We start from the raw sequence: 22274 nt of genomic DNA on the forward strand, positions 1-22274 counted from the left end.
CGACACTACTAGGAATAGATGCACATTTCGAGGGATTCAATTGAATATTTCCTAAATATACATTGATGTGGGTGCACACACATCAATGCCTATATATATAGACATATACTTCCTCCATCCCAAAATAAGTGTAGTTTTAGGAGTTGAGCACGTGAAAAAGGAGGGGCAAAAAGGTAGAGAGTGCACATGAAACGAGGAGGGTAGATGAGAGAGATAGAGAGAGAGAGTTGTATTGAAAAGCGAGAATTATACTTATTTTGGGACAAATTTTGAATTCTCAAACTACGCTTACTTTTACTTTGGGACGGAGAGAGTATATCTGCAGAAAATAAAATAGTAAAAGATAAATATATTCAATGATTGGTTGGGAATAAAAAAATGAAAATGCATAGGAAGAAACTGTGAGAATATGAAAATGCTATTAGAAAGACTAAATTATAACCAATAGCAAATAATTAGTCTAGTTGCCAGGAGATACGTTGTGCATGCAACTACCACATGCAGTCTCCCTATAAAGCACGGCCATCCATTATATCCTTTGGTTTTCTATACATACATATATACTGTGACTTTTCACTATAGTCATTTTGATAGTAGTATCTATAAATTATTGATTGTTGTAATACGTTGGTACAATATGGGCCTCATCAAGCTAATGGAACTTAGTATTATGAGCTATCCGACAATATATTTTCAAGTAGGTAGTACACCAAGCACTCAACGAAGGTAAAAGTGGAGCAGGGGCGGATTGAAACTAAAGGAATGCCATGCTTATATAGGCAGGAGATAAAATCTGGGATGCAATGACGAAACGTGACAATAAGAAAAGACAGGAACTAAGGAATCATATTGCAATGAATTAATGTGACATGACCAAACACCGAATAGAGATGAGCACCACGTGCCATTGCTATTTGGTCTAGGAAAGCTGGTACATTCATGTTTATCAACAGTTACATTTTATTGTGTCACATCACATATCATGTACTACTGGTGTGATTAACTAGGATGGTAGGTGCGTTAACGCTGCGCCGATGGGAAAGATGCGCATGACCTGTAGTTGTAGTGCCTAACGATTGTATCCGAGTGTAGCTTTTTTGCCCCCCTTTTAAGCATACAATACTTAACAATAGGCAGACTTAGCTTCTGAATCGCATGGAAGGTATGAATAGTAGTTTAATCATAAAGATGGCTTAATAGCCATTTATTCAGATTGGCGAAGGTTAAAAAAAGTTGTGTCGATTAAGTAGAGTCATAGGATTAGCAAAGCATAAGTGACTTCTTGGCATTGCACGATCACAAAATGTAGCATGTCGTGTAGGCAATCAAGAGATTTTAACATATTACCACATTCTTTGTGATAATAATACTATAGAAGCCTCACTTCAATACACAGTTCCTGCATAACTTAAATTACATCTTCCACCTTTTCAAAATCTACTCATATATATGAGAAAAGGTTTCAGTTCAAACCGAAAACAGCAATAGCTCACATATATGGCATAAGGTCCTGATGAATAAGGTATCACTTAATGTCTGCTCCATGCTGCTCTAGAAGGTGCACCTTCATCATGTTCTTCTAACTTTTGTCAGCAACTATCCTTTCTCAAAAAGGAAAATACATCTCATAAATTAAATACATTCACCTCCATATTAGAGGATGTCAATTTCACGGTCATCATAGGAGCATGCATGGTTTTCTGCACTCTGTACAGCGTTGTCATAGGTTGCAATTCTTAGTATTTGTTTGCTTGGCATTGTTTATTGCCGTTTGACAAACCACATAGATGAACTTTAATTTTTGTCACAAAACAAATTAAGTTACGTAAGTAGCTTATTTGGAAATACTAATGTCAGGGCGTTGTCCTCTCAAGGCGTAGGAGTGGGACACCGGAGGCCGGGGACGAGGATCCCGGCGGCGGCGCGGAGCGGACGCCGTCCTGACGGCCGGCGACCGTGCGGACGTAACTGCAGAGGAGCGTGGGGACGATGCAAGGGAAACAGAGGGAGATGCAGGGGGCGCCTGAGATCAAACTGATCTCTAAGCGTAACTGACATTAATCACACGTTCAGGCTATATAGCCAGATAGAAGTTACAAACCAAACACACATGTACTAGTTACAGATACAGACACGCACACTTGCAAAACTACGCTGCAATTTCAAATACTTGATGTTCTAGTGGAACTGCTTCAGCCACGACGTCGGCGTGCATAGACGTTGCCGGTCATAACATCGCTCCCCTCCTCTGGAAACAGCTCGTCCTCGAGCTGGAAGTCGGGGTAGGATTGCTTGAAGTCTGGAATAGCTTCCCACGTTGCTTCTGAGCTTGGAAAGCCTGACCATTGTATGAGGATATGCCAAATGCCTCGGCGCAGCTGTGACTTGAGAACCTTCTCTGGCTGTTGTAGCATACGGCCATGGTGGAGAGGTGGCAATGGCTGAGTAGTAGATGGAGGTGTTCCATGAAATGGCTTTAGGACTCCAACATGAAAGACATCATGGATGCGAGCTGCTGCAGGTAGGCGCAGGCGATAGGCAACGTCTCCAATGCGTTCACTGATTTGGAATGGTCCCGTGTAGCGAGGGCCAAGCTTTCCACGAGCTGTTGGCTCCAGTGAACGAGTGTGCCGATTGAGGATGCGCAACCATACCCACTCATTGACGCTGAATGTCAGTGGCCGTTGGTGAGCATCATAGTGTTTCTTGGCATGCTCTTGAGCTTGGAGAAGACGATCACGGACATCAGCGAGAAAGGTGTCCCTTTCCTATAGTAGTGTGTCAATTGTTGTTGTTCTGACTGCAGATGCCTTGTATGGAACTAGTTCAGGTGGAGGCCGGCCATAAACAACATGGAAGGGAGAAGTGCGTAGCGCTGAGTGATATGCTGTATTATAAACATATTCAGCCCATGGTAGCCAATCAAGCCACGCTCGAGGGCGATCACCAGTGATGCATCTTAGGTACATGGCAATTGTTTTGTTGACTGCTTCGGACTGTCCATCAGTCTAAGGATGGAAGGCTGTGCTCATCTTTAATTTGACGCCAGCTTGTTTGAATAGGTCTTGCCAAATGTGTCCTGTGAATACAGGGTCTCTGTCACTGACAATGGATTTAGGGAAACCATGTAAACGGACTATGTCAGTGAAGAAGGCACGTGCAACTGTTGCAGCAGTACATGGGTGACCCAATGCAATAAAATGGGCGAACTTGGAGAACCTGTCGACCACTGTCAGGATCACACTCTTGCCATTAACTTTGGGTAGGCCCTCAATGAAATCAATAGAAATGTCAGCCCATACTTGATCTGGTACCTCCAGGGGCTGCAATAGATCGGCTGGGTGAAGGGCTTCAGTCTTGTTTCGCTGGCATGTTGTGCATGATTGTACAAAATCACGGACTGTTGCCCTGTCACGATCGATAATGAAATCCTTTCTGAGGCGCTGAAAGGTCTTTTGTATGCCCTCATGAGCTGCTGTGTGCGCCAGTTCTAGTACTGTAGGTAAGCAAGCTGACTGTGGGTGAACATATACCCGTGATCCTTTGAGAATTAGGCCCTGATCAGAGTGCCAACTATCACCACGAAGTTCTGTAATATTATCTCTGGGAGTTTGGAGATGTGGGCTCTCATTTAATTCAGTGCGAAGTTCCTCAAATAACTGAAAAGAAGGGCTGGACAGCACGCATAGTTGCTGATCATGTTGCCTGGAGAGTGCATCAGCCACTATGTTGAGGTGCCCCGGTCTATATTCGACAGAGAAATCGAAGCCAAATAGCTTGCTGATCCACTGATGTTGAGGGACAGTTGATAGACGTTGGTCTAGCATAAATTTGAGTGCATAATGATCTGTCCTGATAATGAATTTGTGTCCCCACAAATATGGCCTCCAGTGGCGTACTGCTTGAACAAGTCCTATTAGTTCCCGTTAATATGCTGCTATTTTGAGGTGGCGAACTGCAAATGGTCTGCTATAAAATGCCAATGTCCCTTCATTTTGGTGAAGGACAGCACCGAAGCCCGACCCCGATGCATCACAGTCGACCACAAATGGTTTGGAGAAATTGGGAAAGTGGAGAACAGGTGCTGATGACAATGCATTCTTGAGATTTTGAAATGAGTTGGCTGCTGTGTCAGACCATATAAATCCATTCTTTTTTAGCAGGATTGTGAGAGGAGCAGCTATGATGCCATAATTTTTTATGAAGCGGCGATGTAAGGATCGATGGACCAAGAGGGGGGGTGAATTGGGCCTTTTTCAAATTTCTAAGACAAAATAAAACAACCTTAACCTATGCAATACTAGTAAGGCTCAATTCACCAATCGGCTAACTAAGCAAACTACACAAGCTATCAAATATACACCAAGATATGAAACTAAGCAAGGTAGAGCTAAGTTATGATCTCTAAGGTCAAGCACATGAATAATTGCATGAAAGTAAGTGCTTGAAAGTAAAGAGTGGGCAAGAGACAACCGGATTTTTTCCCGTGGTGTCGATGTGTTGGCACACACCCCTAATCTACGTTGTGACACTCACTAAGAGTCTTGTCACCTCCCATGTCACCGAGACGAGGGCGCTAACTAAGAGTCTCCGTTCACCATCCCGGCATGGTGGAGCTCAAGCCACATACAAACTTCTTCAGGCTCCCACAATCCTTGGCAAGCTCCGGAAGAAACACCTCAATCACCAAGATCGCCTAGGTGCTGCCAATCGCCAAGAGTAACAAGCTAGGGCCTTCACTTGAGCAAGAACCGATCACCAAGAACGGATGCACACAAGCTTCTCTCTACTCAAGTCCTTAGTCTTGCTTCTTGAATGATTGAATGAACAAGTGTGTGAAAGATGAAGCAAAAGGTGGCTCTCAACAATAGTATGAGTGTATGAATGTTGCCTGGTGTCAAGAGAGAGAAAAATGACCCATTAGAGGGGTATATATAGGCAGCTCACACGAATAGAGCTGTTGGAGAAAAGCTGTCAGAAAAGTACGCAACGCCGGTTAATCCGACGGTCCTCCAATTGTCATCGACGGTTTAACCGATGAATGTAAACAGCCCATTTGGAAAACTAGCCGTTACAACTCGGGCAGATTAACCGACGTATCATCGGTTTAACCGGTGAGTGTAGTTGTTCACTGATCAACTGAAAAACCAATTCTCTGGACAACTGCACCGACGTTAACTCAAATCCATCGTCGGTTTAACCGGTGAGTATAACTTCTGAAATCCCTAGAAAAACCAACTCACTGGACAATTGCAACGACGTTAATTTCAAACATTGTCGGTTTAACCGGTGAATGTAACCTTGAAACACCCTGAAAAACCAACATTCTAGACAACTGCACCGACGTTAATTTTCATATCGTCGGTTTAACCGATGTATATACTTTTCCAGACTCTGATAACTGCGTTTAACCGACGAATAGAAAAATGAAGTCGTCGGTTAAACCGGTGCATAGACTGTTTCTGATTTTGCCTTTACTGATTTGAGTCTTGAATGAAATCCAAATATCCTTGAGATATAAGTTGAAAATCACTTATTTGAACTTCTTTAGAACCTGAGTGACCATAGTGTGCATCCATTTTTGATTGACCATGTCCATGCTCAAGTTACTCAGCCTTAACCCCTCTTAATAGTGCAACCTCTACAAAACTATAAAACCTATACTAACATAAGTGTCCTTCTCAACCTTACGACACTTAGGACTAGAAAGATCCTTAGTCTTGATATATATTTGAGTTGAATACCGAGATCGCCTTTTTGAATAATGAAATTGAGGGGCCTCTTTAACATATGACCAAATGAGCAATAATGTTTCATTAAGCTGCACAAACTCATTAGTCACAATAATGGTTGTCATTAATCACCGAAACATACCTAGAGGGCCTAGATGCTTACAATCTCCCCCCTTTTTGGTGATTGATGACAACACAATCATAATAATAACGAGAGAGCGAGAAAGATAATACAGGAGAAACTCAAGCAAACTCGAAAGAGAACCAAGGAGCTCAACGGCTCAAACGGAATCCATAGATATGTCTCAAAGCACAGCATACTCAAGAGTCAAATGTACATATCCATGAACTAACATCAAATGAGATATAAAACATCAAAGTCCTATAACTATGAGCTCTCTCTAGCTCTACCCTCCCCCTGACTCCAACTCCCCCTAACTCTCTCCCCCTTTGGCATCAAAGCACCAAAAAGGCGAGCTACGGGTCCGGCTGTCGCGGCACGGCGAGGAAGCGGTCCGGGTCATCGTCGTCGTCGTCGTCATCGTCGAACAGAGAGTCCTCGGTGACGGACGGGAGCTGAGGGTCTGAGCTGACTGGAGGTGTAGCTGTCGTGGAGGCTCTCGTGCTGGCATTGCCTAGAAGAGGGTCCGTGGAAGTGGTATCCGGGTTGGCAGAAGAAGTGTCAACATCTGAAGTCGTGACTGCTGAAGCTGCCGGCTGCGGAACTATAGTCTTCTCTCCTCCCTCCCCCTGAAAGTGGTGCCTGTGGTACGATGGGGAGGGCGACTGACTAAACCGCTGACGGTGAGTCTTGAAAGAGCGTAGTCGCGGGTAGTGGCGAGAAGAGCGGACGACCGGCAGACCCAAGGAGTGCGGACATCGAGAATGTGGTCTCCGGTGTCGCCGAAGTAGCTGGGGCTACAGTAGGGGCTGGAGCTGGAGTGACTGCAAGCTGAGGTGCTCCAACACTCTGAAGTCCTGGCTGCTGCGGGGCGAGTCCGGTTTGAGTGTAAAGCTGTGTGATCATCCCGAACATCGCCATCATGCCCTGCTGCATCTGCTGGAACTGAGCGTTTGTCCTCTGTGAAACTCGATCAATGAGCCCGGCAAAATGCTCCTCGGCTGCAGCATGCTCTCGGGCAGCCTCCCTCTGAATGGCAGAAAGCTGAGCCTCATGGGCTCTCCTGGCCTCCTCCTGTGCTATCCGATCCTCTCTCCGCTGAGTGATAAGCTGCTGAAGGAGAGAGGCGAGCTCGGACGGCTGAGTCACCTGGGACTTTGAGACAATAGCAGCTGCTGGTGACGAAGGAGCTGGCTCTCTGGACCCTCCTGCCTCGTGGTCGTGACTGGCTGGTGCTGCAGGAAAGTACTCGTCATCCTCGGAGGAGTCTGACTCAAGCTCAGACCAGTGTATCTCATCATCTCCTCCTAGAAGTTGTGCCTCTGCTGCTAGAAGTGCCTCGTCCTCCTGTGCTACTCGGGCCTGCGCCTCAGGTGACAATCGTGCCATAGCAGCTCTGTCTGCCTGTCTGCCCCTCCTCCTGTCCTATGGTGCTGTGGGATGGTAGACCGGGAACCTGGGGGCCTCATCCTGACGGTAAACCGCACTGATGGGTGACTCAGCTGGCACAATCATAGAACAGATGTAACTGATCCAGTGAGAATAACGAAACTGGCGTACAACACCCATCCCGTCAGTGATCACATCCTCTATCTCAGCCAGAATAAAATCCACTGTATCAAATGGCTCGTGAGTGAGGATGTGTAGGAGCAGTAGCTGCTGCAGGCCAGTGAACCCCTCTGGGTAGCCACTCCTCGGAAACAGAGTCCTCCGGAGGGCCATGTGAACTGCGTATGCCTCTAGGGTCAGCAAGCTGGGGACTCTGGCATATGAGGCTGGAAACGGCTAGCGGAAGCACTGAGAGATCGCCTCGTGAGAAGGTGCAATCCCGCCAATCATCGCCATGCGCGTTGGATCTGCGTCTCCGTATACTCTCTCGTGCAGGGAGACATCGACCAAGTCAACTCCAAGGATCCCTGCAATGGTCGCCCTCGAAAAACCAAAGACCTGGCCTCCAAACATGAAGTGCACGGCTCTGCGCTCGGGAGCTATCCAGGCTGTGGCATAGAACACTCTGACCCAGTCCTCTATATATCTGTTCTGCTCCATCTGAAGTAGCCTGGGCAGACCTCTGAAGTGTGCCAAGTGCTCTCTGACATCTGCTCCCCCTGCGGCTGTCCTCAGAGAGACCCAGTCTAGCACTCTGTGTGAGAAGATCCTGTGCCCTCGCCTCTGGTAGGTCTCGTAGAAGCTGGCCTGAAGAAGTGTCCAGAACCTACGGTCGACCCTGCTGTCACGGGTCACGGGGAACCAGTCTTCCTCTGCTACACTCCACCTGAGCCTCTTGACCTTTGCCGCATTGGCCTTGGTCAAGTTCTAGAGCAGCACATCTGGCTCCAGACGCACAACAGTGTCCATACGGAACACTGTGCGCTCGGCCTCTAGGGCCTCGGCTCTGCGAGCTGCTGCTGCTGCTGTGGACCTGCGAGGCTCCTGTGCCTAGTGACCTCCTCGCGTCCTCGGTCCAGTGCGACGCTCGGTCGCTGGTGAAGAACCTGCTCCTGGGGACGTCTGCCGAGTGCAGCCAGAACGTCGTAAAGTCGGTGACCCCTGAGCACTCTCTCCATGGGTCTGCTCTGACTGTGCTGCCTCTGAATCTACATCTGAATCTGCAGCTGTCGGCTCCCCCTCAGACGAATCGCCCTCTGTCTGTTGTGTAGTGGCCCTGGTGGCCCTGACACCTCGGATCCTGCCCATACCTCGGCCTCTGCCTCTGCCCCTGACTGGCTGCTCCCTGATACTGAACGGACGAGCACGGCCTGATGCTCCTCGGCGGCCTTGGCCACCATCTCGGCCCTCTCGGCCTCCCTCTCTGCACGAGTCCGCTTTCGGACCGGTTTCTCGACCACGACCTCCTTCCCCTTCCTTTTCTCATGTCCCATCTCGGTCAAGCAAAACGTCGAACACTTTGAGCGCACTGAGTGAGGGTGTTGGCCACGGCGCGAAGTGAATGGCGTGCAAGCGCTGCTGCATGGGCGGCATGAGGTGTCCGCAGTGGCAGCTCAGAGCACGTGGGGGCGGCGCTGAGGCGCACGGCGTCGCGTGGCGGTGGCGGCGTGGAGCGGCGCGGGCGCAAACTGTGTGTGAGTGGTGCGCGGGCGGCGTAGATGGTGCGTGGTGGCGTGGATTACGCGCGGTGGTGGCGGCTCGGGTCGGCGGTGTGCAGGCGGCGTGGAACGACGACGGCGGCTGCGTGGGCGAGCGGCGGCGGTTGCGTAGGCGAGCGGCGGCGCGGAGACGGGCAATGACCGGGCAAAAAATTGAGGACGGTTTGCGCGGGCAAGAGACATATGACAGGTGGCCCCCACAATTTTTCTTAACGCCGGTTAATCCGATGCTTAGGTTTAGAACGCCGGTTGATTGCATCGGTTAAGTTCACCCGAGACTCCAGCAGAAATTCATCTGAACGCCGGTTGATCCGACGATATGCATTTGAACTCGCCGGTTGAACGCTTCTATCACCGGTTGATTGTTAGGTCAGATCAGTGTTATATTCACCGGTTGATCCGATGCTCTGACTTTTGCCTACACCGGTTGAACGACTATTTTTGACTGAGCTGAGACAAAACTTAGTAATGCCGGTTAAACCGATGGTGTTGTTCCATTAAGCGTCGGTTTAACCGGTGAACTCGAAAAACCTTCACTCAGCTCACTCTTCTATGCTAAGTCCAATAAACTTATAAAATTCAACTAAACTCAAGTTAATGGACTTGCATAGGCGACTTTACCCCTCAAAATACTTAGGATAGCACACTAGCTTAATAGTTTTTCTTTTCGAATACAAGAAAAAGCCGTAAGGCGAGACAAAGCGCCAAATAAAATGTATGAGCCTTGTCATAGGAATATTGAAGATAGAGAGCTTTAAACTCATCATGACATGACTCACTAGGCAATAACGCACCTAACACTTTGCTCTTTTCACTTTTCATGAATTAAGATCTTGCATATGAAACAAGTCTCATTTTCATCAAGTGATCTCCTTTGTGACCCTTACGCATGCAATGATGGTGCAAGCTAAAACCACATGCGAAAGAAGAGTAAATATAAAGTGCACATCTATATGACAAGAAAATGCATAACAAGAATTTAAGTTTTACTTGTCAAGTTTGAACCCACGAGAAGCTTCTTCATGATGAGCCTTTCTACAAGCCTTGAGGAAAACAAGTGGACCACCACCTCTAGCTAAACTCATGTTCATCACTATCTTACCATAGTTAGACAAGTGTCCTATATGTATGCATTTTTCTATATGACATGGCAACTTACATGGCGTTTGCCGCATCTAATACATTAAGCTCATTCCTTAGCCTAATAAAAGTACTATCGTCTAATGGTTTTATGAAAATATCCGCCAATTGCTCCTCGGATCTCACACCTTGAAGAGATATGTCTCCTTTAACTTCGTGATCACGCAAGAAGTGATGGCGAATATCAATGTGCTTTGTGCGAGAGTGTTGAACCGGATTTTTGGCAATTTTTACGGCACTTTTATTGTCACAAAGGAGTGGTATCCTATCTAGTTTCACACCAAAGTCCAAAAGGGTTTGCTTCATATATAGGATTTAGGCACAACATGCACCGGCCGCTATATATTCCGCTTCCGCGGTGGACAAAGCCACGAAATTTTGCTTCTTACTCGACCAAGAAACTAGAGAACACCCAAGCAAGTGGCAACCCCTGGAGGTACTCTTGCGATCCACATGGCTTCCGGCAAAATCCGAATCCGAGTATCCCAAGAGATCTAAGCTAGCGCCTTTGGGGTACCACAAGCCTATGCTTGGGGTGTGCTTGAGATACCGAAGGATCCTATTCACAGCCGAGAGGTGTGATTCCTTTGGGTTTGCTTGAAAGCGGGCACACAAGCACACACTAAACATTATATCGGGCCTAGATGCGGTAAGGTAAAGCAAAGACCCTATCATAGAACGATAGAGAGATTGATCAACCAGTTTACCATCCACATCTAAGTCGAGATGCCCATTGGTTGCCATGGGTGTCTTGATCGGCTTGCATTCATCCATCTTGAATTTCTTCAAGATATCTTTAGTATACTTTTCTTGATGGATGAATGTCCCTTCCTTTAATTGTTTGACTTGAAAACCAAGGAAGAAGGTCAATTCGCCGACCATGGACATCTCGAATTCCCTAGACATCATGGTAGCAAACTCATGGCTTAGTAAATCATTAGTTGAGCCAAAGATAATATCGTCAACATAAATTTGACAAATGAAAAGATCCCCGTTGATGTCTTTTGTGAACAATGTGGTGTCCACCCTCCCGATCTTGAAGTCTTGCATGATTAGGAAGTCATGAAATCTCTCATACCAAGCCCTTGGAGCTTGTTTAAGCCCATAGAGTGCCTTGTGCAACCTATAAACATGGTTAGGATTCCTCGGATCTTCAAACCCGGGAGGTTGCTCAACATAAACAAGTTCGTTAATAACGCCATTTAAGAATGCACTTTTCACATCCATTTGATATAACTTGATATTATGATGTGAAGAGTAAGCAAGAAGGATGCGGATAGCTTCAAGTCTTGCGACCGAAGCAAAAGTTTCACCAAAATCTAAACCTTCGACTTGAGAGAACCCTTTTGCCACAAGTCTTGCTTTATTGCGTATCACCACCCCATGTTCATCTTGCTTGTTTCGGAAGACCCACTTAGTGCCGATGATGTTCTTATTTTTCGGAGGAGCTTCGAGGACCCAAACATCATTGCGGGTGAAGTTGTTCAATTCTTCTTGCATGGCCATCACCCAATTCGAGTCCTCAAGCGCTTCCTCTATGCTAGTGGGTTCAATACAAAAAACAAACGAGTAATGTTCGCAAAATGAAGCATGCTTAGAGCGAGTTCTTACTCCCTTGGAAGGGCTACCAATGATTTGACCAATTGGATGATCCTTGGAGATGCGACCATACTTCACTAGCGGTTCATGCGTGGATGTTTGTTGAGGTGGATCATGGGTGACTTGTGCTTATGGTGGAACATTTTGCTCTTCTTGTTCTTGGACTTGGGGTGTTGGCGTTGGCACATTTTCTTGAGATTGTGGATCATCTTTTTCTTGATCTTCATCCACTTGGGGTGCCATGGAGGTGCTTGGTGTAGACGAGGAAGGTCCTCCCCCTTGATCATTGCCTTCATGCACCTCTTCCGGCTTGATATCCCCAATGGACATCTTCTTCAAAGCTTCATCAATCTCCTCATCACCTACATTGTCATAGCCAACAACCTCCTCTTGGGAGCCATTAGATTCATCAAACTCCACATCACATGTTTCTTCAACTAACCCGGAGGTTTGATTGAATACTCTATATGCTTTGGAGTTTGATGCATAACCAAGAAAGAATCATTCATCACATCTACTCTCAAACTTACCGAACCTTTTCTTCTTATAAATGAAGCATTTGCAATCAAAGACTCGAAAGTAGGATATATTTGGTTTCTTCCCGGTGATGAGCTCATATGGCGTTTTCTTGAGGAGTCGGTGGGGATACACTCGGTTGGATGCATGGCAAGCCGTATTGATTGCTTCCGCCCAAAACTTCTCGGACGTGCCATAATCATCCAACATTGCTCTTGCTAGAGTGATTAGTGTCTTGTTCTTTCTTTCCACCACTCCATTTTGTTGAGGCGTGTAGGTGGCGGAGAACTCATGCTTGATGCCTTCTTCATCGCACCATTTTTCAATTTTCATATTTTTGAACTCGGTGTTGTTGTCACTCCGGATCTTCACAATTGGGGAGTTGTACTCCCTTTGAGCTCTTTTTGCAAATGTCTTGAAGACTTCCAGAGTTTCACCCTTATCGCCTAGAAACATGACCCAAGTATAACGTGAAAAATCATCAACTATTACTAGGCAATAGAGGTTACCACCAATGCTCTTGTATGTAGTTGGACAAAAAAATCCATGTGTAGTAGCTCGAGCGGCTTGAAGGTAGACAACATCGTCTTGATGGGATGATGTGTTGCAACTTGCTTTCCGGCTTGACATGCTTTACATAATTTGTTTTTGTCAAAGGTGACATCCTTCAAGCCGGTGATCATCCCTCTCTTGTGGGCTTTCTTGAGGTTGCTCATGCCAATATGAGCAATTCTTCTATGCCAAAGCCACCCAAGAGACGACTTGGTGAAGAGGCATGTCATGGAGCTTGTTTGCTTTGAAGAGAAATCCACCAAGTAAATGTTGACATGCCTAAACCCCGTGAATACCAATGACTTGTCTTCTTCAAGGGTTATTACAACACCATTCTTTTCAAAGGTACACGTTAGTCCAATATCACATAATTGAGCAATTGAAATGAGATTAAAACTAAGTGCTTCTACAAACAAGACATTAGAAATAGATAAATCTTTTGAAATTGCTATTCTACCCAAACCTAAAACTTTTCCCCTTGAGTTATCACCATAGGTGACATGTTCATGATCGCCGGGGTCTTCAAGAGAGGTGAACATGCTATCATTGCCGGTCATGTGTTGAGAGCAACCGCTATCAAGTACCCAATGTTTTCCACCGGCTTTGTAGTTCACCTACACACATGAGAATTTCACTTTTGTGTTTTTGGAACCCAAACAAGCTTTGGGCCTTGCACATATGTGACAAGAGCTTTTGGGACCCAAATTTGCTCGGGGAGCTTCTTCTTTGACTCCTTAGTGATTTTGCCAATGAATTTGGCCTTCACCTTGCCCTTCACTTTACTCAAAAGAAAGTGGTTATTTTGAAACATTGATGAGTAATTCTTTGGTAAAGTGGGAAGAGGGCGTGATGGTAAGGTGCACTCCCTAGTGTGGTGCCATATGAACCAACTTCTTTGATGAAGCTATTCTTGATCTCCGGAGAAGGAGTAGTGCCTTGATTTGGCTTCGGAAATGAACCAAGACCTCTCTTGTCATAGTCACGAGCATTGTTGAAGAGAATTTCCTTGTGGATGTATTCTCCTCGTGAGAGCTTCTCCACACTACTCTTGAGGCTTGCCACTTGATCCATCAATTCCTTTTCCCTAGAAGGAGCAAGCTCGGGCACAATATTAGTAGCACTTGCATCAATGAGTAGGTCATCACATGAAGTAGAAGCATTGACTTTTTCAATAGTTTCATTGACAAAGTTCTCAAGACTCGGGTCAATTGCTTCATATGCAAATTCAAGTTCTTGATATTTGTGAGCCAACTCCCTATGCTCTTGTTTAAGTTTTTTGTGGCTCTCTTCAACTTGCTTAGCAGGTATAAGTGACTCATTGTGCTTCTTGAGCAAGTCATTGTACTTGCCAAGCAAATCAGAGTGGGCAAGCTCTAACTTGGTATGAGTGCTCTCAGGAAGCTTGACTTTGCCCTTTTCCCTCTTGATAACGGATGTATACTCATTAATGAGGTTAGTAAACTAATAAGGGTCAAGCTCATCATCACTATCATCTTCACTCTCACATACCTTAGAGTTACCTTTGGCCATGAGGCACATGGGAGGTGGAGGTAGCGATGGTCCTTCATTGGTGAGAGCAATGGTGACAATGTCTTCTTCATCACTTGAATCTTCACTTGATGAGACATCGGTCACCCATTCTTGTTTTTTCACCAAGAAGCTTCTTCTTCTTCCCAAGCTTTTTGTTCTTGTTTTTCTTTTCATCTTCATCATCGTCGCTTGAATCATGGCGATGCTTGCTCTTGTTGGTCTTCTTTCTCTTGTCCGGCTTGGGGCAATCGGGAGAGATGTGACCTTTTTCTCCACAATTGTAGCATGTTTTGTTCTTGGCATCTTCCCTTGGCCGGAACATTTTTCTTTTGGGGTCAAAGTTGTAACCCTTATTGTTTATCTTGTCGCTCAAGCGTGTGAACTTTCTCATCATGAGAGCAAGTTCTCCATCTTCTTCATCATCGGGTGAGCTTTCATGATGAACTTCTTCTTCATTGCTTGAGCTTTATTCTTGCTTGATCATCTTGAGCTTGCGGTGCTTGTTGGCCTTGGTTTTGAGAGCGATTGTTTTGCTTGTAGTTGGCTCTTCGGACATACTAAGGATACTCATTTCATGAGCGCGAATTTCGCCCACAAGCTCACCCACTTCCATCGTATCAAGATTCTCCTTTTGAAGCATAGCATTGATGATGTTGTATTTGGGCTTCGGAAAGAGCATGAGAATCTTGCGGTTGATGGAGCCATTGTCAATTTTAGATACTTCAAGAGCATTAATGTCCTTGACAATGACATTCAAGCGAGAATACATATCATTGCAATTTTCATGAGCTAGCATTTTAAAAGAATCATACTTAGCTCTAAACAAGTGATATTTTTGCTCACGAACTTTTGTGGAGCCTTCATGAATTTCAATGAGCTCTTTCCAAATATCACTTGCCAAGTCCATGACATTAACTCTAGCAAAGACTTCCTCACTAATAGCTTCGAAAATTGCATTTCTAGCCTTAGCATTCCACTTCAATTGTTCGGGAGTGGGATTTCTGGTGAACCCGGTCTTAGTCGCTAACCACACTTCGGGGGCAATCGCATCAAGATATGCGGCCATGCAAACTTTTCAATAAGCAAAGTTCTTGCCCTCGAAGTGAGGTGGCGAACCACCCATCTTAGCCATAGCTCTAGGCGGTGAAGCCTAATGATCCAAATGAGCAACGAGGCTCTAATACCAATTGTAAGGATCGATGGACCAAAAGGGGGGTGAATTGGGCCTTTTTCAAATTTCTAAGACAAAATAAAACAACCTTAACCTATGCAATACTAGTAAGGCTCAATTCACCAACCGGCTAACTAAGCAAACTACACAAGCTATCAAAGATACACCAAGACATGAAACTAAGCAAGGTAGAGCTAAGTTATGATCTCTAAGGTCAAGCACATGAATAATTGCATGAAAGTAAGTGCTTGAAAGTAAAGAGTGGGCAAGAGACAACCGGATTTTTTCCCGTGGTGTCGATGTGTTGACACACACCCCTAATCCACGTTGTGACACTCACTAAGAGTCTTGTCACCTCCCATGTCACCGAGACGAGGGCGCTTACTAAGAGTCTCCGTTCACCATCCCGGCGTGGTGGAGCTCAAGCCACGTACAAACTTCTTCGGGCTCCCACAATCCTTGGCAAGCTCCGGAAGAAACACCTCAATCACCAAGATCGCCTAGGTGCTGCCAATCACCAAGAGTAACAAGCTAGGGCCTTCACTTGATCAAGAACCGATCACCAAAAACGGATGCACACAAGCTTCTCTCTACTCAAGTCCTTAGTCTTGCTTCTTGAATGATTGAATGAACAAGTGTGTGCGAAAGATGAAGCAAAAGGTGGCTCTCAACAATAGTATGAGTGTATGAATGTTGACTGGTGTCAAGAGAGAGCAAAATGACACATTGGAGGGGTATATATAGGCAGCTCACACGAATAGAGCCGCTGGAGAAAAGCTGCCAGAAAAGTACGCAACGCCGGTTAATCCGACGGTCCTCCAATTGTCATCGACGGTTTAACCGATGAATGTAAACTGCCCATTTGGAAAACTAGCCGTTACAACTCGGGCAGATTAACCGACGTATCATCAGTTTAACCGGTGAGTGTAGTTGTCCACTGATCAACTGAAAAACCAATTCTCTGGACAACTGCACCGACGTTAACTCAAATCCATCGTCGGTTTAACCGGTGAGTATAACTTCTGAAATCTCTGGAAAAACCAACTCACTGGACAATTGCACCGACGTTAATTTCAAACATCGTCGGTTTAACCAGTGAATGTAACCTTGAAACACCCTGAAAAACCAACGTTCTGGACAATTGCACCGACGTTAATTTTCATATCGTCGGTTTAACTGATGTATATACTTGTCCAGACTCTGATAACTGCGTTTAACCGACGTATAGAAAAATGAAGTCGTCGGTTAAACCGGTGTATAGACTTTTTCTGATTTTGGCTTTTCTGATTTGAGTCTTGAATGAAATCCAAATATCCTTGAGATATAAGTTGAAAATCACTTATTTGAACTTCTTTAGAACCTGAGTGACCATAGTGTGCATCCATTTTTGATTGACCATGTCCATGCTCAAGTTACTCAGCCTTAACCCCTCTTAATAGTGCGACCTCTACAAAACTATAAAACCTATACTAACCTAAGTGTCCTTCTCAACCTTACGACACTTAGGACTAGAAAGATCCTTAGTCTTGATATATATTTGAGTTGAATACCGAGATCGCCTTTTTGAATAATGAAATTGAGGGGCCTCTTTAACATATGACCAAATGAGCAATAATGTTTCATTAAGCTGCACAAACTCATTAGTCACAATAATGATTGTCATTAATCACCGAAACATACCTAGAGGGCCTAGATGCTTATAGGTGATAGTATCCAGCAAGGCCTAGAAATCCTCTCAGTGCTCTTGCAGAAGTGGGTTGGGGCCAGGACTGAACTGCTTTAACCTTGTCAACATCCATTGCAACACCGTCTGCAGAAATTACATGGCCCAGGTAGTGGACAGATGAAGTAGCAAAGGAACACTTTGACCTTTCGACTTGTAATTTGTGCTCACGTAAGACAGAGAACACAGCCCGCAGGTGCATCAAATGTTCAGACCAAGAACTGCTATAGATTAATATGTCATCGAAGAAAACCAACACACACTTGCGGAGGAATTGGTGCAAAACTGAGTTCATAAGACTTTGAAAGGTGGCTGGTGCATTTGTTAGACCAAAGGGCATTACCAAGAATTCAAAATGGCCATGGTGAGTGTGAAACGCAGTCTTGGCAATATCATCAGGATGTACACGTACTTGATGGTACCCTGCTCGAAGATCTAACTTTGTAAAGAAGCGGGCTCCTTGTAATTCATCAATTAATTCTTCTACAATGGGTATGGGAAACTTATCCTTGACTGTTTTTTCATTCAGAGCTCTATAATCCACGCAAAAGCGCCATGTGCCATCTTGTTTCTTCACCAATAGTACAGGAGCCGAGAAGGGAGAATTGCTGGGCCGAATGATCCCCTGTTCAAGCATTGTGTTACACTGCTACTCTAATTCATCTTTTTGAAGATGTGGGTAGCGATAGGGTCTGACGGCCACTGGTGCAGTGTTTGGAAGAAGATGGATGCAGTGATCACATTCTCGGGCTGGTGGTAAACCAGTCGGCGGCTCAAAAACATCTGTGAAAGATTCCAGAAGCGGCTCAAGTAATGGATGTGCTGTGTCGCTGAGGGAATAAAGCCGATTCACAGGAGGCAATTCTCTTTGCGGGGATCCAATGCCTCTCCACAGCACTTTATGGCCACGATGCCAAAAGGACATGCACAGCTCATCAAAATCCCAAAGAATTGTACCCAAGTGCTTGAGGAATGCTATGCCAAGCACCATGTCGAAACAATCAAGGGGGATTGCGTAGCATTCCACGAAAAAGAAATCAGAGCCAATTCTGGTTGCTACATCACGAGCTAGGCCATGACATCTAACTCGGTCACCATTGGCCACTATGACACTAGCACCCATGCTGTCATGAAAATGAAGGCCAATTTGATGAGCAACGTCCTTGTTGATGAAATTGGAAGTGGAACCAGAATCAAGCAATGCTGTGAGCTCATGTTCTCCAATTTTGACACGAACGCGCATCGTGTCATTAGTTGTCAAGCCTGCAATTGCATGTAGTGAGATGAGCGGGGGCTGCTCTTCCTGGTGAGTCTCTTCTGCTGGCACACCAGTGTCATCATCTTCAAGGTCAGTCACCTCGCGGTAGAACAGCCGGGGGCACTTGTGGCCACGTGTGTATTGTTCATCGCAATTATAGCAAAGTCCTTGCTGCCGGCGCTCGGCCATCTCGGATGGTGTGAGACGGCGAAGCGGCCAGGGTGGGGCTGGAGAGGTGACTGAACCTGCCGCAGAAGTGGGCGTCGTGACTGCTGTTGGAGTAGAGGAAAGTGCAGTAGTGCGAGGTGGCAGTCTTGACGTGCGGCTGAAGGTAGATGGCGAGAGTGCAGACGAGCGGCGTTCGAACGCGCGTGCCAACACCATGGCGCGCTACAGATCTTGAGGAGCTTGCAACTTGACGTCAGTGCGGAGCGGCTGCAGTAGTCCCCCAGTGAAAAGCTGAACCTGTTGTTCCGCGGACAGAGGACCCGCGTGTGCCAATCGCATTTGGAACGACTCTTGGTAGTCAAAGACAGAACCACGGAATGGCAGACGTGCAAGCTCGGCGAGATGATTGGTGCCGAGAGGTGGTCCAAAGCGCTGCTGGCACAAATACTTGAACACCGGCCAGGAAATGGAACTGATGTCTCTGGCATCACGTTCTAGCATATAGAACCAATGTTGTGCGACGCCGGTCATATGAAATGTTGCCAGCCACACCTTGTCGGCCTCACGAGTTCGCTGAGCCCGGAAGAAGTGGTCACACCGATTGAGCCAGCCAATTGGGTCTTCTTTGCCATCAAATGTCGGAAACGACAGTTTGTGGTAGCGTGGAACGGTGACGCCATCTTCATGTTCATCATAGGTATCGTGTGGTGGTGGCTGGAAATTTGGGATTTGTGAAGGAGAGTGGGGAAATGGGATCTGGGTTATTGGCACGGAGTGGTGTGGAGGTTCAGTGTGGACGACCACAGACGGGGATGGCTGCTGGGGTGGAATCCCGCCGTAGCCCGGCATGCCGAGTGGTGGGGGCGCACCGGCGTGGACAATCCCGCGCATGGAGACTGACGGTTCGCCGGGGAACACTGGTGGCCGCCCTTCCACGGTGGCCAGACGAGTCGCAAACTGGCTCATCTGCCGCTGGAGACCGTAGATGGCGGTCGTTAGCGTGTGCAGGGCAGAGGAGCCATCGGTGGTCAGAGCAGTAGTGGTAGAAGGTTGTGGGTGTGGAGGCGGCAGGGTTAATGGAGGCTGGTGATGGTTGGTGGTGGGCGGGGCGGAAATCGGCGGTGGAGCGTTGGAAACGGAAGCGGCGGCGGCTGCAGAGGAAATCGCGGCGGAAGCGGCGGCGACTGTAGAGGAAATTGCGGCGAAGGTCCCAGACATCGTGGAGATGACTGATACCAGATTATCAGGGCGTTGTCCTCTCAAGGCGTAGGAGTGGGACACCGGAAGCCGGGGACGAGGATCCCGGCGGCGGCGCGGAGCGGACGCCATCCTGACGGCCGGCGACCGTGCGGACGTAACCGCAGAGGAGCGTGGGGAAGATGCAGGGGAAACAGAGGGAGATGCAGGGGGCGCCTGAGATCAAACTGATCTCTAAGCGATCTGACATTAATCACATGTTCAGGCTATATAGCCAGATAGAAGTTACAAACCAAACACACATGTACTAGTTACAAATACAGACACGCACACTTGCAAGACTACACTGCAATTTCAAATACTTGATGTTCTAGTGGAACTGCTTCAGCCACGACGTCGGCGTGCATAGACGTTGCCGGTCATAACAACTAACCACTCAAAGATTTTTCTTTTCATATTATTTTTCATAAAAAAATATTGTAGTTCTGGTAAACCTGCTCAAATGAACAGACAGATTGATCATGTTATGTCCACATTTCTGCAGGGGGCTGTCATGTGAAAAAACCAATTTACACAAAAAATTACATCACTAAGGTACTGTACAAAAGGATTTGTCATCGTACCCTGTGACATATCAGTCAGTGATGGCACCTTGGCTTTTGACCAGCTCTGTGCCCCATTCCACCAGTGAGCTGCATGGCCTGCTTCTACAGGCTTAAGTAGTTAGGTACACGCTTTCTGGATGCATATATAATTTTGAACACATATACATTGGCGGCTGAGGGCTTAAGAACAACCATAATATGCACGTACCAAATATCAGCGTGGAACATCATGAGTTATTTGGTGTAAACACATATAATACAACAAAAATTAAACCTAAGACAAAAGGGAGTAAAAAAATCTAATGAAGCAAAGTTAACCACTAACCTTTGGAAGGTGTCTGTTCTACAAAATTCAGTATGGGCCAAATGAAATTGTCTTTAAAAGTGAAACTATACTGTGAATTGCTGAATTAGGTATCACATTATATTATATCATAAACATAAACATAAAGTAGAGGTATTTTTAAGGCCTTAAGGAGATAGTATGCGGATTAGAAAAAAACTCAACATACATGACAATTCAGGTGTGCAGCAATCTTACCAATTAACTTTTTAAGAAAGGGTAGAGAGTGAGCATATAATTTTCACAGTTCACAAACATAACATCCGTGAAGGATTAGTAGTGGAAGAACATGACACAACTTTCCTGTATAATGGGATGGCTGAGCCTTGGAATACACCATTTGTTGGTCAGTGCGGCGGATCCAGTATTGAGCTGAGCTCAACGTAATAAAAGAAGCATGAAAGAGTTAAATGTATAACAAACAAAAGAAAAAAAGAGAACCAAGGGCAGTCCTTACCTCCTAATTTTGCTGATGCAAACGCTGAGGAGATTGAGAGCTGAGCAGAAGGGAGGAAGCGAGTTGACACCATCTGTAGTGATACAACCACGAGCGGGGCCTGTCCCCGGGGGGGGGGGGGGGGGGGGGGGGTGGAGTTTGAAGCGAGCGCAGCTGTAGCCGGATCTTCTTTGAGCGCCGAAGGACACGGAAGGCAGTGGTCAGCTCCGGTGCTGCTGCAGTGGAGCTCGCGGCCTGCCCTCGATGGATCCCGGCGCACTGCGCTCCACTCCCTGGCGCCCTCCTTCCTTCCGCATCGAGAGGCCTCTTCCTCTCTCACATCAGGTGCTGTGGAAGAAGAGGAAGCAGGGTGGGCTCGACGGAGAAGTGGATACAGCGTCAGGAGCTCGCCGTGATCGAGTTCAGTACATGGTGGAGGAGGACGGCCATGAGGCTCAGACGTAGCGTCAGCTCGAGGTCGAGGACCCTGGTGTCTGGTGATGACAGAAGGTGAGCGTGAGCCGCGAGGGGCAGTGGCGGACCCAGCTTTTTCTCAAGACTAGGGCCAAAATTCAACATCCAAAACTAACACATGCGCATCACATATAAAGTAACAGCTATAGTAAGAGGTCCAGATCGAGAAAAAAACTTGAAATTAAAAGTTTGATAGTTTGATACAATACCTACTCAAGTAGCCAAGATTTGGGGCATTCATTCGGTCACATCTTCCATTTCCTCATCGCTATCGGCACCTCCTGCACATGGACAAGATGAAAGTATAAATAAAAATGTAAAGAAACAACTAGAACTCCATAGTTCTTTTTTAATGTAAAAATGTAATATACCAGAAGTAGTGCTTTGTCTAGGTAACTTCTTCAAGCTAGACTTCATTTCTTGATAAGTGCCGAGTTCCCTTTCCCGTCTCTTCTAGGCGCTACAGGAGCGAGCGGCGAAAGGGGGGCGAATCCGCGTCCGGGGCCGATTCCGCTCCCTCCCCTCCTTCTCCGGCGCCGGCGCCCGGAGAGGAAGGGGAGGGGGGAATTGACCGCCAGTGTCCATACTAGTCTAGATAGGTT

General features: G+C 46.4%; 1 long non-coding RNA gene across 1 annotated transcript; it reads right to left on the reverse strand.

The window, feature by feature from the left end:
• Positions 1 to 1330: 1330 nt before the first annotated feature.
• Positions 1331 to 21869, reverse strand: LOC120686165. Its single transcript, XR_005680020.1, has 3 exons — positions 21220 to 21869; positions 20438 to 21134; positions 1331 to 1601 (listed from the first exon to the last, which is right to left on the reverse strand). It is a non-coding gene; the product is annotated as an uncharacterized LOC120686165 (long non-coding RNA).
• Positions 21870 to 22274: the final 405 nt, after the last annotated feature.

This window comes from Panicum virgatum, chromosome 8N (assembly GCF_016808335.1).
Source record: "Panicum virgatum strain AP13 chromosome 8N, P.virgatum_v5, whole genome shotgun sequence".
Lineage (NCBI taxonomy): Eukaryota > Viridiplantae > Streptophyta > Magnoliopsida > Poales > Poaceae > Panicum > Panicum virgatum.